The sequence below is a fragment of the Marmota monax genome, unplaced genomic scaffold (genome assembly GCF_021218885.2).
Source record: "Marmota monax isolate L192 unplaced genomic scaffold, Marmota_monax_Labrador192_F-V1.1 WCK01_AAM20220418_F8-fsc00177, whole genome shotgun sequence".
NCBI classification, from domain to species: Eukaryota; Metazoa; Chordata; class Mammalia; order Rodentia; family Sciuridae; genus Marmota; species Marmota monax.
Window position 1 is genome coordinate 2,632,127 of NW_026694922.1, and position 14,705 is coordinate 2,646,831.

At 58.4% G+C, this 14,705-nt stretch overlaps 1 long non-coding RNA gene across 1 annotated transcript; it reads right to left on the reverse strand.

Moving 5' to 3' along the window:
- Positions 1–1,421: 1,421 nt before the first annotated feature.
- Positions 1,422–14,705, reverse strand: LOC131423514 (uncharacterized). Its single transcript, XR_009225205.1, has 5 exons — positions 14,565–14,705; positions 10,225–10,310; positions 8,107–9,201; positions 7,837–7,930; positions 1,422–7,408 (listed from the first exon to the last, which is right to left on the reverse strand). It is a non-coding gene; the product is annotated as an uncharacterized LOC131423514 (long non-coding RNA).

The window sequence follows — 14,705 nt, forward strand, 5'->3', positions numbered from 1 at the left end:
TCTAAGAATTTCAAAGGTCACCGTCTCAAGAGCCTGGCTCTCCCACAGAGCCCGCCCCCGCCCTCGAAAATGCCACCGGCTGCCCCTCCCACCCAGCCCACGCCCCCCCTCTGTCGCGTCCCCAGCCTTCCTCTGGGTGGGACTCGACCTTTAATATCAAAATGGTATTTTACACAAAAGCTGCTACATTCGTGTGACAGCCCAAAAAACAAGTGACGCCAAGGCCGGATCCATGCGAGAATCTGATTTTTAATCGACAGCAGAATTTCGGGGCCCACATTCACAGGTGAAGACGCCGAACCCCAACACATCTTCCCGTCTCCGGAAGTAAAACAGCGGGTCTCGGGGAAGACTCTGGGGGGCCACTCTTGGGGACGGGGGTCTTTGGGCTCCTCTGTGGCCATGGGACCCACCTCCCCCTCTGAGCACCCCCCACTGACACCAGCACGGCCCTCAGGCAGGTCAGGTGGGTCCTTCCTAAACACAAACGAGGAAGGACAGCGTCTGCCTGGGGGCCCAGTCCCTCCCTCAGAGTGCGGTCACAGCAAGCCCGATGGGAGGGGACCTCAAGGCAGAGTGGACGGAGACAGGTCGAGGATGTGACTGGTTGGGCTGTGGCCTCTGGCATTAGCCAAGGGGACACACACACACACACACACTCCTGGACTCCACTCCAGGGACAGGAGCTTCATTTTACCCACTGAGATGTGTTTTCTCCTCTGGGACCAGGATCAGCCTCCTGGACACTGTCAACATCTGCCTCCCCTCCCTGGGCACAGCCACCCAAGACAAACGGGCTCCCTCCCCCACAGACTCCCTTGTAGATTTGTGACCCGCCTCCGTGTCCCCCCAGATCTTCTCCCCGGGCCACAGGACGCCAGGCATGTCAAACTGTTTTCAAACTGCTCCTCCCAAGTCCTCATGGTCACCTGGGTGCTGTGTGCTTCTCAGTCATCCCAGAAAAACTACCTCCCGCTGGGTATGCGCGGTGGCTCCTGTGTATCTCCAGGGGGACCCAAGGGTCCCCGGGTCTGCCACAAAGTGGGCAGAGCTGTGCTGCACTCCTTGGAATCCCACCTGGGAGGCACCACCCAGGGGCGGGGCAAAAGCTGGACCGCCCACTCCGCGTCTCAGACGAGGCTCCCCAGTGACGACATCCAGGTGTCCTGGCATCAAGACCTGGCACCTGCCCATTCCCCCCTCCTGCCTCTTTGGATCCTCCCTGATCCCGAGCTTGGGGTCCCCCAGTCCTGTCTGCCGGAACCCGTCCCCGCCCACGCCCCACCAGCCGGGGTCCAGCTCCCACGGCTCGCTCTCGGAAAGCCCACCCTGACTGCCACAGCCCGGAGTGTCCCCAGCCCACCCCGCCCTCTGAATCCATCGCACCAGAACCCAAGGGCCTGATGACAAGCCCCGCTGACCCTCCCCGCCCCACGCCCAGATCGGGCCCTGCTGAGCCAGGCAAGCACCGGCGACAAGGCCCGTGTGCGGTCCCAGCACCCAGGTCCTCAGCAGCCTCCGGCCCCTGAATTTGAATAAAGAGGGGCTCCCCGCGGAGCGGGTGTTGAACAGGAAAGGTTTTCTCTGCTTCGTGCTTTGGGTGAAACGGGGCGGAGCAGCCGCTAGAGGGCGCAGGCGGTGCTTCCCCGTGCAGGGCTGACCAAGGCACCTCCTGAAGGCTCTTCCTGAGGCCTCTGTCCTGTGTCCTCTGCAGCTCTGGCCTCTGGATCTCCCTTTGGGCCCCATGGTCAGCTACACATGGCCAGCTGTGAGCCTGTGGCCATGGCAGAGAAGCCACGCACAGCATTCATGGACCCCAGCCACACGTCTGAAGGCCTCTAGGCCACTCTAGGACACTGTCCCTGAGCGCCATTCCTCCAGGCCACCATCTGTCCTCTCCCATCAACGCTGACTACCAGAGCGAGGCAGCACAGACTTGCTTCCCATTCCCATCTTCACCTGGTGGCACCTTCACGGCTCCCCATCTCTGATCCCAAAGAACCTTCCCCGCAGCCCTACAGAGATCCAAACTCCCTGCCAGCCAAAGACCATCTCCTCCTGTGGCTATCTTGCTTTACAATTAGGTTGGAAGAGTTGGAAATTAGAAGATGCCGAGCTAATTTACACTAAGGTGTAAATGGCTGATAGAAGTATGATCCTTCTGAATGCTTCTATCTGAAGCTTTATGCCTAGGGCTAACCCTCAAGTCCTCCAAACAGGGACTGTAGGCCCTAATCTGATGACTGATGGCTTCATACGTAACAACACACTCTCTGTACCCCCAAACACGTTTTAAGGTTCAACTTGTATAGACTGTGTGACTACTGTTTAAAAGGACTGAAACCAAACAGATTATGAGGGGTTAATAGAATGTATCCCGTGGCCAAAACATTGGAAGGCCGACTATACATCTAACCCCACCTCCATGGGCTACCATCGCCCCATGGGGCCTGGGCCACACCCTGTCCCTGGCATCTCCTTTAGAGAACCAGGAGCATTATTCACACCAAATGCCCTGACCTAGAGAGGTCACCGAGAGCGACATCACCAGCTGCACCTAACACTGTGTTAGTCAAGTTCCAAACCTGGGTTAGCCCCTAGCAGCCATGCTGACACCAAGCTGTTAATGGTAACAGTGAGGAGAAGGGTTAGACCCGTTGTTAGTCCAAGAGGGATCCACAAGCCATTAGTTTCTGCTAAAAGGAACAGACCAGGGAGGCAGGAGTTAGTCAAGGAGAAGGAGAGGTGAGCTGAGAGCCGGCCAAAGCCAGGCCCGGAGCCTGGAGCCGCCCCACCCCAAACGATGGGCAGGGCTGGCTGTTAGTGGTCAGCCCCTGGGCAGCCAGGACCAGGCAGGGATTAGCTGGGCAAGAGCAAGAGTTAGTGCAAGAGACCAAGGTGCCTACTGGAGGTGAGGCATGACGTCACCCCCAGGTGTGGCCCTGGCTTAGCAGCTGGCGGGCTCTGGGGGAGGCTGGCTGGGGCCGGGGCTGGGCAGGAGCCGGGGATGGCGTCCCTGGGATTCCCTCCTCTGCAAACCCCAGTCCTTGCAGGCCCGCTTTCCTAACCACACGGCAGCTGGCGCCCCCGAGCTTCTGGGTGTGGGGCAAGGTCCTTCTGCAGCCTCACTCCCCCTCCCTCCTGCCATGGAGAGAGGCCGCTCTAGCTGACTTCCTAGGGGAAGAGGGCCCTTCCGCTGGCTGCTGACCAGCCTTCTCCAGCCTCGTGGTCAGGGAAGCCCTCTCTCTGACTTCCTGTCCAAATTCCCTGGGGACGCCTCCCTCCCTGACGTCCTGAGCCCTGAACTCTTCCCTCGGTGACCTTGCAGTGTGGGAAGACCCTCTCCACTGCCTTCCTCTTTAGCAAGGTCTCAGCTGGCTGACTTCCGCTGTGGACGCTCCCTTCTGTCGGCTACAGGTTGGGACAGGCCCCTCTGCTGATTTCCGAATTGGGTCATGAGCCCCACCCTTGATTTCCTGTGCGAGATGGTTCCCGCCCAATGGAAAGTTCTACCTGGCCTCCTTGCAGGGAAGGACACACAGGCCCCTTGTCCCGACTCTCGCCTGGGGAAAGCCCAGACCTGCACACTCCAGACCCACAGGCCTCCACACTCACACCCAGAGGGCTCCCTGGCCCGCCCCTCCCAGTGGCAACCAGACTTCTCAACAGAGGAGCAAGGTCGTGCTCAGCCCAGCCTCCCACGGCCCAGGACCACCTCAGCCTCCTCTGGGCCATGTCCAAAAGACCGTCCCCTGCCTTTGACCTGGCCTGGTGGACTCTGAGCTCCCATGAAGCCAACATGGGGCAGCAGAGAGGGACATCTGCTTGCCAAGAGGAGGGGGACCAGCCCCCAGTGGGGGCCCAGAGCTCGGCAGGGCTGGGTTAGTAGAGAACGGGTTAGTAGGGCCGGGTTAGTAGTCAGAGCACAGCACCAGCGCACAGGGCACCTCAGCAGACAGACACGGGAGCCGCTAGGAGAGAAAGGGGGACACACACAGGTTTAGAGCTCGAGAAGGGGCATCGGGGTGCAGCAGAGGCACCCCCAGGTTAGACAAGTTAGTAATCAAACAAAAGAGCCGTCTACAAAAGGAAAGCTGGGAGAGAGAGGAGGAAGTGGGAAGGGACGTGCCCAGCCCCGGGCAGAGGGTCTCTGTGCAGAACACCCAGAGAGACCAGACCAGGCGGGGACGTGATGGGGTCTCCGGAGCCTCCCACCCCCACCCCACCCCCACCTTTTTTTATTTTTTAAGTATCTGCCGTGCACCGAGGCTGCCATATTGGTGAGCACCCTCACTGTAACCAGCAAGGGAAGAACTGGGGTGTGGAGGAAGCGGTAGAGCTGGTTAAGGCCTATCTGCACGCCCCGTCCTGCACCCTGGGTCTGCACAAACACCCCAGCCCGGGCAGGGACTTCCGGAGCCTCGTCTGCACCCATGTCCCAGCCCCTGAAAAGGCCCATGAGCTGCACGGTTAGTAGGGTCTGGCTGCGGGGTTAGTAGGGCATGCTCGGGCCTGGTTAGTGGGTTAGTGGTTGGGCAGAAGGCCAGGCACCTCATCACACGCCACAGCATCCCGGCCGAGCCCTGGGTTAGTAGGTTAATCACACCATGCCATGCTGCCCGGGGCCTCCTGTGGCGCTCCAGGGCCTCCTGACCCCACCAGCCTGGGCATGGGCCTGACCAGGGCAGGGGGTCTGCCACCTCGCCCCTCCGCCCCAGGATCTAGCCTAGCCACCCGGACCCTGCCCCAAAGCATCACGAGTCCCTATTTCTTGTCTGTGGGTCTCAAAGACCGTCTCCCCCCAAACATTTTCAGTTCCCCTGAAAATGGACCCTGCTGTTCTGAGTGGAAACCCCCTGCCTTGATATGGTCAGCCCCTTCCCAGAGAGCTGATGTGTGAGCACACGTACACACACACACACACACACACACACACACCAGCGTCCTTCCACAAAAGGTCTGACCTCCCATAACCACCCTGTTTGGTGGACGTCTCTTCCATCACCAGCTGCCAGGCCCCTGGCTGCTCCCAATGCTGGTCTGCCCCCGCCTCACCCCTACAAAAATGGCATCAACCTTGGCCCCGGAACCAAGTTCAGACTCCCCAGACCCTCCCCGTCTGCATGCTTTCCAGCCAAATTTCAAAGCACCCGAGTGTACCCTAGTCATGTCATGTCCTGTCCCCACTCTGTCTCCCCGCCAAAACTCAGCCTGACATCTCCCACAGTCCTAATGATGCTCTGTGAGAAAAGAATTCTGTGGCCGGGGAAGTCAGGGAATGCTTCTTCTATGGGCTCCTTGAATATCTGAGGTCCTCATTAACATCGTCAAGGCTCTGTTGAGTCCTGCTGTCACAATGGAGAATCTTTCTCTAGTTTCTCCCTAGAAGTTCTCAGATAAGCCACAACTTTCTCACCCTCCAAGGCCCTGGCTTGCTAGGAAGCCTAGCCTCTCCAGCCTGTAGCCCCTCACTCCCATTCCACCCCACCTCTGGGAGCTCAGAGCGTCGGCCTCAACAGACTCCATTATGACATGGCCAGCCCTCCAGTTCCCCATGGGAGCTGGCTGTGTCCCTCCTGCATCATGACTAGGAAATCCTAAAGGTTGGACCCATAGCCGATCTTGACCTATCGTCCCCCAAAAGGCTGGCACAAGAAAGAGCCCAAAGTAGGTGTTCAATTCGAATGAAAGGAATTTACCCCAGGAAACGCAGCAAGCTACTTTGGAGGCCATGAAATGTGACCCCATCCCAAGCTGCTTAGAAAGGGGTATTAGGGAAGCAGGCAGAGGAACATGGAATCAGAAATGCTTCTGGATCAGAAGATGCCGAGTTTCACCGTCGGCCATGCCAAGATGAGTCTGATCCTAAATCTAGATGGGCTGGAGTGTTTATTGAGCACCTACTAAGGGCTCCCACACTGTGCCAACACATTTGAGTGCTCCTGGTGCAGAGGGCTCACGCTGCCAAGGTGACCTGCCCATGGCTGTACAGCAGGGGGCGCACCTGAGAACCGATCTGCCTTCAAGACCCAAGCTCTCCTGGAGCCATCGCTCCTTCCTGGGCATCCCTGCTCCCTGCCCCGGGTCCATCTAGTCCTGCATGTCCCGAGGCATCCGCGGCCCACCCTAGCACAACACCTGCCTGCTCATCTCCTGCCTGCGGGGGTGGGCATTCCAAAAGGCAGATGACCCCTGCTTGTGCTGACCACCCTGTTCTGGAACTCAGAGGTGTCTCTGAAACAACCAGGCTGAATCCCTAACCCCTCAGGTGTTCCTGTGTTTGGCGACAGCACATTTAGATACAATTAAGGTGAAATGAGGTCACGTCATCGTGGGGCCCTGACTCCACAGGACTGGTGTCCTTATAGGAAGAGACGCCTGAGCTTGCTTGCTGTCCCTCCACAGAGAAGAGGCCATGTGAGGACACAGTGGAGAGGCCCCTTCCTGGACTTGCTCTTGAAGGCCCGGCCTCCAGCGCTGTGACATGGAACCTGTAGTCCCGCCGAGGAACCCGGCCACCTCCTGCCCTGGGAGGACAACTTCCGGCTTTTACCCTGGCCTAAGGGAGACCGGGAGGGGCTCTCCTGCAAGTGCTGGGTTCTCCCTCTGGAAGGGACTGCCATCAGACAGGCAAGGAGCCACTTGTCCCGCAAGCTTCCTCCGCCCCCAAGGACAGAATCCGGGAGCCCAGTGCAAGGACCCGGGAAGCCCTGGGGGCCTGAGCAGGCTTGGGGGAGGCTGGGCCTCCTTGGACGGAGGACTTGAATCCAGAGCTGTCTAGCGGTGTCCACAGGCTTCCCCGGCCTGGGTCTCGCTGAGAAGCCCTGTCATTTCAGGACACCCACGCTCTCCCAGAGACGGACACCCTACAGGGAAAGCACAGCCCCCCCCCCCCGCCTCTCTTCCTCCTCCCTGGAACCACGAGGAGAGGGAGAGACACGTGGAAAAGCCCAACCAGGAAGCACTCCCCAAAACGACAGTCACCCATGCGGAAAACACCCAAGGACCAAAAAGACTGCAGCCGGGGAGGCCCAGGAGCTGCGTCCAGCCTCCCACTGGTGACTGGCCTCCACACCCAGCTCACCCCACCCCCACCCTGCAGGGTCCTTTAAGACTGGCCCTGGGAGGGGGCCTTGCCCAGGCCCAGCTCTCTCGTGGAGGGGACTGGAGGTGAAATCCAGGGGCCGGCCCGCAGGCGGGAAGCAGATGAGAGTCCGCAGGGTCAGGATGGGGTCCTCAGCTGAGCATCTACCAAGAAGGGCTCTGATCCACCAGAGGCTCCATCCCAAGGGTAGGGAAGGCTGAGGTCTTTGAGCGATGGCCCAGCCTTGAGGTCACTGTAGCCAGGATGCAGAGTCAGGGCACCAAAGAGAAGAGCAGGTAGAGGAGCTGCACTGGGCAGAGCCGCCTGGGGAGGGGGAGGGGAGGGCGGGTTGCACAGCAGGGGAGGGGGAGGGGGAGGCTGCAGCCTCCACCCCAGCCCCACAGCCCCCAGCCCACCCTCCACCCAAGGGACACACATCCAGAGATCCTGCGGCTGATCCCAGGCTCCCAAAAGCCACAGAGGGTGGATGCAAGGGCTCTGGATGGTAAAATCTTTTAGAAGAAATTTAGGAAGAGGAAGGAAGCCATGAGTGACCCACTCCAGCAGGACAGGGGACCAGAGAAAGGCAGCACGTGGAGCCAGGCACATCCTGGGCAGGGAAGTGGCAGGGACAGGGAGGGACAGGGCCTTTGGGGGCCTCAGGTGGCTTGAATTCCCTTTACAAGGTTCCCAGGGGGCCTCTGCACACCGTGTCCCCAACACACCACACACCGCCCAGGGTGGGAGCTCACCCGGGAGATCAGAGAGGAGGGGCCGTGTCTCTGGTGTCCACCTCCGGATCCCAGCAGCCACTTGGAGAAGGCACCTGGCCCGCGTCTGTGCTGACTAAGGGAACCCGCAGGACCCGTGCCTGAGCCCACCTCGGGGGTCTCGGTTCATCCCCACCCAGCCCCACCAAGGCCCCCAGAACCATCTTCCAGCCCTGGCTCCCGGGCCTCCTCCCGAGCAGGAGAGGGAACTCAGACCCTCCCTTCCCCAGCGCCAGCCCTGCCCGGGCTTACCTGGCAGCACCCGGCCAAGGCCACGGGCTCCCAGCTCCTCCCCACGCTGACCCCACAGGCCCATCCTGGAAGACAAAAGAGCCACCCACACCGCAGGAGAGAACTGCACCCAGGCCCCCTCCCCAAGCCCAAGCCTGGCCACTCAGAGCCAGGGAGGCTGGGCCGCCACCTCCCTTCCATCCACCCCAGACATCCTTAGTGAGTACGGGAAGTGGGCAGTGACCCTGTCCCCACCTCCCCGCTCCCCAGGAGTACAGCTCAGAGGGAGCACGGGACAGAGGGCCCCCTGCCCTTCCGGGATGGGCCAGGCAGCAGGAGCAGCTTGGGGAGATCGGGGTGGAGGGGGGACGCCTGCAGGGCCACCCTATGTGCACAGTCTGGAGAAGGCCGGGGAATGCCCACTCGCCAAATCCTGAATTTTGCTTTTGGTACCAGCTGTGTGATCACCGTCAACCAGTGGCCTGAGCCAGGGGATCGGGGTACCCTCTTGGCGTATTTTCAGAGCTCACTGTGGCACCTGGGACTTGGGGCAGGCACCAGCTCAGACCTGGCACTAACAAGATGTGTCCCACGGGGACCGTGCTGCCGTCCACACTTCACTGCAAGGCCAAGGGCCCCTAGCCAAGCTCAGGAATGTGGACACCAAAGGCCACTGAGAAGATATGGGCCAGTCCAAATCGCCAGGAAGTCCCCAGCCCCCTACTAACAGCAGACCTACAGGGGCAGAGATGAAGTCATTTAAATCAGCTATATAAAAGCTCCCGACAGCAGGTTATAAAACACTAGCTCAGATGCAAAAGTGGGGTGTGAAAATCACCTTTTTTTTGAGGCCCATAAAATGGAACGAGCTCTTTCTTCCTGAAATAAAAGTAGAGCCTCCTCTCCTCTCTGACTTCCCCTCCCTCTTTGCGATTCTAGGACACTCCATTCTCCTACACAGACCAGGGAAGGCAGGTGGGGGGCTGGGGCTGGCTGGCCACGGGCTGGTAGATTTGAATACTTATCTGCAAGGCTGCTCTACCGTGTTGCCTGCCGCATCCTAGAGGGGCTCGAGATTCCCTTCTCTCCTCTCTGTCCCAGGAACTTGCTGCCACTCTGTAAACAGACCCCAAGCTGCTCAGAGGAGCACTGCTTGACCCACAGTCACCTTGGGCCCGGCCTGTGGACCCGGAATCCTTGATGTCATTAATGTTGTTAACACATCTGAGGTTTCAAGGGAGACTCATCTCCTGGGTTGAGCTGGGGCTGACCTGGAGAGGAGGTGAGCCGATCCTGCCTCCCCCACCCTACGGGCTCAGTCTGTAAGTCAAAGTGAATTATTGGAAAAGCTTGGCCAGTGCCTGGTACATAGGAGGGATTTCATTATTTCTACCAACCAATGATTTAAACTTTGAGTAGACCTTTGTGTGAGACTTCTGTTCCAGAAATAAGGACCATATTTCTCCTGGGGCATTATATTGCCCCCTAGGGACAGTTAGGAAGCACAAACCCATCAAATCCCCTACGAATGGGTAAGCGAGTGGTGGCCCACGCACACAGTGGAATCTACTCAGCAGCAGAAGGGAACAAATTACAGAAACATCGAGGGTGACATGGGGAACCTCCAAGCCTATGCTGAGCCTGAGGAGCTAATCACGGAAGATTCCACGTGTGGAGACTGGGAACAGTAAGTCAGGCCCAGAATCCCAGCAAGCAGATCAGTGGTCTCCTAGGGGTTCAGGGGGCCTGACAGGTGTGAGATGGGGACCCTCCAGGGTGATGTGCTTTATCCTGCTGTGGTGACAGTTACCCGGATGTACACACGGGTCAAAACACTCAGAAATGCATGCTTCAAATGGGAATCAGTGAGGCCATTTTTGAGGAACTTGTTTGTATGTGACGAAAGAAGGCTGGCCCTGAGAACTGTCACATCAGAGCCCATACAGAGCAGGTCGGCAGGGGAGCGTGTCATCTCACCTAGGCCACACGGATGGGAGCCCCCAGGGAGCCCATCGGGAAAGCCTGGTGGGAGGGGCTGCTACCCAGAGGATCACCAGAGACTCCCCTGCCTCTGACCTGACCTCACAGTGTGCAGCTGGCCTGCCACCCCCAGCACACTTGGAGGAGATGGAGGGTCACCTTGGGTACTCCTCAGATGCCACCAGGTCAGTGCGGCTGCATGAACGTGTCCAGAACCACGTGGGTGAGCAGGGAGAGGCCTCCAGCTGCCATTGAGAGAGAGAGGGACAGGAGTGAGCCAGTGATTAGGTAAGGTGGGAGAATAATGCACATTACTAATCCTTAACAATTATTAAAGCAATTAGTTAATTAGTATTAACTATGACATCACAGCATTTGCCAAAATTAATCCAGATGTGGGTCAAAAGCAAACAAAGGAACCCGAAAGATCTCTTGGTTGGGCCAGTGTCAATCAAAACATTAAACACACCTTGGGAGGTCCCCTGGGCCTTGTGTGACCTTGAGCAAACCCACCTGCTCTGAGCCTCAGTCTTCTCATCCACAAAACTGGGGCAGCCGCTCGGCCAAGGCTGCAGGAGCATCTAGTCAACGTGGGTCTCACCCCATGGCCAGCTCTCCTGTCTCTTAGGTCATGACCATGGTCCCCAGTGTTCAGCCCCATCATCGGGGAAGATCCTCCCTCCCCCAACCAGGGCCACTAATCTTGGGAACAAAAAACAGCACAAGGGAAGCATGCAGGGGCTGCATTTCAGGATCCCTCTGGGTTTGGGGCTTTTCCCCGACTCAGAGATCCGGCCTCCGAGCCCAGATTGCCTCAGAGGCCCAGAGACAACAGAGGCCCCCGAGTGAGGGGCCGGCTGGGGGACAGAGGCGTTTCTGCAGAGGAGGAGGAAGCCCCGGGGCTTTATGAACCCAAATGCACGGCCATCAGAGAGGAGATCTAAAATACCCTGCCTCCCCCCAAAAGAGGACCTCCAAAGTGAGGAAAGAGGAAGGAAAAACAAAATGGAGAGACAGGAAGTACACAGGCATCACCGGCCACCTTCATCTACAGGACGGGCCTGAGCGGGGAGGGCCCTGCTCCAAGGTCACCCAGCTAGAAAATGACTCAGCTGGGGCTCTAAAAAGACCCCCGGGACCCCAAAGGGGAAGAAAATAGGTTTGAATTTGGGGGTGGGGAGAAAAGGAGAAAAGATCCAAGTGAGGTCCCTACACCCCACAAAACCCAGGCCATAACCCTGCTGCTAGGAAACTGGCCCCGACCGCTAAGTCATCTGGGAGGATCCCGTTATTCCAGTGGCTTTCTTGGCCTCAAGGCAACTGATTAACTTCCCTTTAAAGGGAGAGGTGGCACGGGGTGGAAGTTATAAACATAGAGTTCAGAGTCAGACAAGAGCCAGGTCTGAATCCTGATTCTGAGGCTGATGGCTGTGTGACTCTGAGTAAGTCACTTCACCTCTCTGAACCTCAGTGTTTCCCCTGTCCTGCTTCACTGCCAGCCTCATTGCAAGCTGCCCAGGAGGCAGCACCCAGCAAGGCCCTTGGCAAACGGTTCTTACTGGTAGCTGAGGTTGGCTCCCCTCCCTCACCCACTCCACAAGAGGCCAGGCCTTCCCTTCCTTCCGTGACTCACCCATCCACTTCCACCGAAGCTCACCTGGCACCACAGAGAAGAAGGGACACCTGCCTCATCCAATGGGATCAGAGCAGAAAGGGATGGGGAGACAGATGTCACCCTGGGCCAGATTGTGCCTCTTGAGCTATTGTTCTATGCAGCTGAGTGACAGATGAGCCAGGCCTCAGAGACGAGGGAAGGGTCCCTTGGGAACAAAGGGCTAGGCTTTAAGTTATTCACCAGCGCATTGAACCTGCACAATGAGCCCAGAGCTCCAGAAACACAGCCAAGAATCACCCAGGAGGCCACCAACAGCTCAGTGGAAAGAAAAGCAAATTACCAAGTATGTGTGCAAGAACCAGGTGCATCGTAAGTGAACAGGGCTGGGGCCCGGTGGTGCACGGTGACATCAGCTATCTTTACAGCACCTACCATGTATCAGTCACCTCACACACATTGGCCCACAGCCTCACAGCAGTCCCTGAAATGGGGTCATGATTCCTTCCCATTTTACAGATGAGGAGACTGAGTCTCACAGGAGGGAAATGACCCAGATGGAGAGAAGGACTCACAGATTTGTGACTCTCCACTCCTTCTCTGACCCCCGCGGTGCCCTGCGTGGATGAATCAACTCCCAAAGAAGAATCCTGCCCTGGGAAGAAGCATGGACCAGGTCTGGGAAAGGGAACGGAAACTGTCGGTGGGGGGAGGGGAGGGATGGAAATGATTGGCAGGCGGGCAAGTGGGAAGCTGAGGAGTAGAGCACGTTCCTCTCCTGCAGGAACCGCTAGCGTCTCTTACAATGATTTCTGCAAAGATCATAATATCACAAAGAGATAGAGCTGATGTCACCCTGTCAAGCAGAACACATACAGTTCAGTGTCAGTGATTATTCCCAGTCATAGAGAACAGATCAGAGAGAAATGCAAGAAAATGGAGATTTCTTCCCTTGTGTTTGACTTTGTCAAATCTTCAGTAATTACGAAGTTCATTAAATTTACTAGATCTGTACCCAAAATAATCACCAAAAAATAAAAATAACTCATTTTTAATGCAAACAGAGAGAGTAATTCTCCTAAAGCGGATGACACAGGGTTATGGCGCCTTTGGAGGACTCTGAGGGGTGGGGAGGCCGGCTAAGATGGCTTGGAAGATGTGGGGTAGATTTGGGAACCGCTCTCAAGCGGCCCTGGAGAATCACACAGGCAGGGAGGGGGGCGGGGGGCGGCTGGAGGTGACCTGAAATCAAGCAAAACTCAAGGTGGGACGGGTTCCATGTCCCTCAAAGCTAGGAGATGGTAAAGTGGCCGGAGGAAAGCGTTTGCCCAGACGGCTGCCCGGTCCGGGCTGGGGGTGCGCGCCTTTCCGACCACCTGCCGGCTGCGGAGGAGGAGGAGGGGCCGCGAGTAAACACCCAGAGGCCCGGCCCCACCCCGAATCTGCTGACGCATCCCCCTGGCCACGTGGCCGAGACATCTGCTTGATGGAAGCAATGCCGCTCAAGTCTGGGCCCGGCGGAGCTCAGGTTTCCCCGTCTGTCAAGTGGAATTACTCATCTGTGCCGGCGTCTCCCCGCCCCCCTTCCCAGGAGATCGCCGCGCACCCAGGTGCTCCCCCAAATACCGACGCGCTTTGGGAAGAAAGCGCGGTGCCCAGAGCGAGGGCTGTGTTCTGGACGGCGCCGAACCCGCGGCTGGCACCGAGCAAAACAAAGCCGCTTCCCGCAAGTTCTCCCCCCCGCCCCGGGCTCCCCCCCCACACTCCCCCCCCCACCTCCCAGCAGGTGGGGGCGATTTCCCCGCCGCCGTACCGCAGTGGGGTGTGCGCGCCAGCAATTCCTGGCGCACCGCAGCCTCTGGTCTGGAGCCTGGGACGAGAGTGGGGAATCCAGAGCTCCTAATCCAGCCTCGGGCTGCACAGTCCGAGAGACAATTTCTCTAGTTTAGGGCCCTGCTTTGAAGAAAAGAGATCTGATCCCTTCCCTCCCAAATTCCCAGCCTCTACAGCAAGCGTACTAGAGCCAGGAGAGATGGGGAGTAAAGCGAGTGGGTCCCGGCGTCTGGGGGGGGGGGGGCTTTTAAAGGTGCAAATGGCTTTAGAGTCCGTCATGTCTGGACTCAAAATCACTGCTGTGTGACCTTGGATGGGTCGCTAAACCTCTCTGGATCTCCATTTCCTCGTCTTTAAAATGGGGTTCTTGCCACCTCGTGGGACTGTTGTGATAATGCATGCGGAGCACCGAGCAGGCTTCGGGCACAGAGTAACTGCCCCACAAACTGATGTGGAATCTTTCATCATGAACAATGTCGTTATTATTATTCTCTGAGATGGATGACCGGCCCTCTCTATCCTTTTGGAACCGCATTGGATGCTAAACCTCTGGGATCTGAGTCCCAGAAGTGAAGGAATGGCAGGCGCTGGGGGTGGGGGGCTGGGTATGCAGGAAGGGGAGCTGAAGGACCCCGCCCCGCCACCCCACCCTGCAGTTCCAAGACTACTTGGGCTCAATCGCTGGCTTGGCCAGCTACCTACTCCTGGTGGTCAGAGGTGTTGGGGTCCTCCACCCTCGCGTTTGTCTGGTCCTGGGGGGAATGGGAGAGTCTTTGTTCCCCCCTCTGATCACGACTGCAAGGGCCCCCTCCTCCCCGGACACCCAGCGCTTTTCCCCTTCCCCTCCCCACGCCCCAGCCGGGCTGGAGACTTGGCCGCAGGGACAACCGCAGGCTGGGCGCCTCTTCATCCATCAAATGCGGGGCGCTCCAGACGGCGTTTGTCACCCCCTGGACCCTGCGCTGGGAACGTGGGACCTGGGAGGATTAAGCCACAGCCCGCGCGGGGACTAGGATCTTGGCGAGCGAGGCTGTCTAGACGGGGCCCGGCTTACCTGGGGTCCGCGGTCCTGCGGCGGAGTGCAGAGGGCTTTGTGCCCCGGCTCACAGTGCAGAACTGGGGGAGCCCCTGCAAGCGCCTCCCATCGCAAACTCCTCCCCGCGCTCGTCCGCAGCCTCCCTCCCTCCGGTCCCCG